General features: G+C 29.0%; 1 protein-coding gene across 1 annotated transcript in view; it reads left to right on the forward strand.

Moving 5' to 3' along the window:
• LOC111089650 overlaps positions 1–3,654 on the forward strand; it is a gene marked incomplete at its 3' end in the record, with an annotated part of 24,947 nt that overhangs the window by 20,162 nt on the left and 1,131 nt on the right. The window lies entirely within an intron of this gene.

The following is a 3,654-nucleotide window of genomic DNA, read 5'->3' on the forward strand; positions in this document are numbered from 1 at the left end:
ATACTAAAACACAGCCAAGAGAAGTTACTTTGTACAGACCAAAGGTTAGTTTTATGCTGTTTGATACAGTAACAAGAGTGCACGTGAGCCACATCATTGTAACTTCTGTATTTTTAGCCATGCATGGGTGAAAGGTCAATATAACAAAAATATATATAAATGTATAATGTTGAGATTTAAGCTATTTAGTCTAAACATTTATCTTTTCGTGTTATAATTTGTGTTCATTCTAGAATGAAAGTGGTATAATTTGTATTTATTTCCTAATTTTTTATGGTGGTTGCGAGATCGGTCAAATCTACAGAACCTGTACAGAGATTAATTACTGAAAATAAGAAATAAAATATAAAGTTTTTTCTTATGAAATGTTTGATAACTATCTCGACATTATAAAGATTTTGCATGTGAAATTTCAAAATTTTTAATCTTAAAATGAATATTACTTTGCATGATAGATAGGCAACATGCAAAAAGAAAAAGAAAAGACATGAGAAAAATATTGCTTTATAAACCTTAAGACTTAATAAAAAAATTAGATATTTTGCATGTGAAAGCATTGTAATGTTTACTGATAATCTGCCCAATTTCAATAACATTCACATGCTAATTTAAATGTTATACTATAACAAGCACAAAATGGTTGTGAGGTCGGTCCCAGGGACCCAGCCTGTGCTGAAAGAGGTAATCGATTAACACACCATGCCCTATATAACCTGTACAAGCCAAAAAATAAAACAAAAATGGGTAACTGCTTACCTTTTTCAACCACTGTTATTCTAACCTAATATTAATTTTCCTAATTTCTTTTGCATTATTTTGGTTTTTTAAAGTAATTTTTTAATTATCCTTGATTTCGTATGATTAACCTCTTTTGAAGGTGGCTACTGGTATATTTGTGGAAAACAACATTTTCCCACAAGTTTTATGGTCATTTCTCACTTGTCAGATGAATCGCTAATATTGTACTGCATATATATATTGTTACAACAGTTACACAATAATAAACTACCAAACTTGTATAATTAAACACAAATATATTTAAGTATTCAAATTCAATAATTATTCATACGCACGTGAATTTATCTTATAAAATATTCCTTCTGCCTGATGCTATACATGAATGTCTCCCTTTTAATAGCCCACAGCACAGGTGTCAAATGGATACCTCTCAAGACTTCACTTGAAGTCTTCTTGTAGTTTTTGACACAGAAACTTATAGAATGCACTAGGGCTCTTCTGTAGGTGTTTAAATGTAGCAAGTCTATGAAAAAAATCTAGAGAATTCAATGACAAGGAACCCACTTTTAGACTAATAATGCTTGAAGATGGCTTGAATGGGTAATGAAGAAACTCTTTAATATAAGTTTAACATAACAGCAAAGGTGCAACGTTTCAACAAGGTTTTGTCATCATTAGGAAGTGGACAATATATTTACAAGGGGTGATAGGTTTTTAATAAAAATAATATTATTTGGGAGCAGAAAATTCTAAAAGAAATCAATAGTTAGGTTCTTTTGTTTACAGCAAAACATTTTGCAGTTGTATACAAATGAAAATATTAAATACTTTCTTCATTACCCTAAGTAAGTGTCAGAATGTGACAAAATATCGATTCTAAAATATTTTTAAGTTAAAATTCTTTAAGTATTTGGAGTTAACATATAAAATTGTGTTAAAAATTTGTGGCAAAAGTATATGAAAAACTAGAGGAAATCCTGTCTTCAAGTATAATTATTTAGGAATGATATATTTTGTTCATTCTAAACTGTTGTGTATGAAAATGTAACATAAATACAATGAAGTACTAAACCTGTAACAACCTGAAAATAATATGATTTATGGTGTTCCATGGGCTTCTACTTACAATTTCCACAAGACTACTGTACTGAAATAACTGAATTTTTGTTGATGAAAATAAACATGACATTTTATGACATTTAAATTTTATCACCTGAAAAACTAAAAAAAAACAAAAAAACGACTAGATTTGGATGTAGGTGTACATCATGTGTAAATTAATTGAATGCTTGTTTTATTATTGGAAATAATTATTTTTCAAAACACATGCAAAAATGTATACATGATATTTGACAAAATAATGATTTTCATTAAAATAACATAGAAATGTCCAAGCTTGTTTTATGAATTACTTATTGTCAAACATTTTTCAAACATGATTTATGCATGTTTCAAATTATGTTAAACATTGTTAGAGATCCATACTTTGAGAAACTGTAACTCATAATTGGATAATCCAGGATGTTGTGGGGTGGAGGGTCCAACTAGACCTCTGCTTGCATTATTGATAAGTTTTTTGTTACTTTTATTGTTGTTTTTTTTACTTATAACTGCAATCTATTTGTAACTTTTGAAACAAAATCATTTAGAAAGTTTACAAAATTATTATGAGTAGCTCAGTTAGGTTATAATAACAACAATTTCAAAGCTTATATCTTTATTTCTAGTAGTGTGATTGATATCAAAACAAACATTGCAGTCCATTTAATTATAGTTTCGATTAATCAATTGTTGGAGTAATTGGAACAGTTAATTTTCTTTAGTCGATTATTTTTGTGATATTAACTGATTAATCTGAATTTCAATTAATCTCTTAATTTATGGGACTCTAATTGATGTAGTCACTGTTCTTAGATAATTGATTAAATTTTACATCTCTAATCATTCCAATACTTTGACCTTTGTGGGCATCCTTTTCCTGTATCAAATACTGTTTCATACTCTTTTTTTTTTAGAGACTTCTATGTCTTTACCTTATTTCATATAGGTTGTTTCTTTCCTCATTTGCCCCTGGTTTGCAGTAGAGAAAAAATTGTGTAGACTGTTAATGGAAACGTCTGTGGGCAACTTGATCGTTCTCTAACATTTTGAACTTTCTTGACCAAATGGTATAAACAGAGCTCTGTCTACTATCTTCTCAACATTTTTTTTATAGGTATTGAAACATACATGCTTGTCTCTAGTCCCTCAGTTCTTGTTCTATAACTCTGTGTCCAGTGGTGATTTTTGATGTCTGTCCTTCTTTATAAGATACAAGATGCAACTGGCACCATGGACTTATTTTTAGATAGTGTGCAAGGTGTATATTTTATTGAGTTACTGAAAAACCCACAATAATTGGAACAAACTATCAGAAGACTTGAAATTAGAGAAACTAGTTTTGACGTTCTCTTCAGCCTCACATTGTCTTCTGCACAAATGTGTCAAAACAGTTCCTCTGATTTTGAGCTTTCTTATAATTTATTTACTTTACTGTGGTTTTTCACTAACTTTTTAACTGCTGTTTTTTTTATTGCTTGCCTAACTTGTTTCTGTTCTACTCCATTTTTTCATTGTGGGGTTGTGGTAGGAAGCTATGTTAGATTTAAGATTGCAACCAAATATTAAGAGTTTATATTAAAATGAATATAAACAAGTAAATTAATTTAATTTCATGACAAGTGGTTTTCATGGTGAGGGGACTGAAAATATTTCAAATATTTATAAAAGCCATATTGAATTTGAACATTTTGAATGTAAAAATGTATAATTTGTAATAGCTCTTCAGAGTCAAATTTTTATATGTTTGAAGGTTTTACTATGAATTGGTTGCAGCTATGTTAATATTAAGTATTGATAGAGCAAATAAACTCTCTC

This window comes from Limulus polyphemus, unplaced genomic scaffold (assembly GCF_000517525.1).
Source record: "Limulus polyphemus unplaced genomic scaffold, Limulus_polyphemus-2.1.2 Scaffold6902, whole genome shotgun sequence".
Taxonomy (NCBI): Eukaryota; Metazoa; Arthropoda; class Merostomata; order Xiphosura; family Limulidae; genus Limulus; species Limulus polyphemus.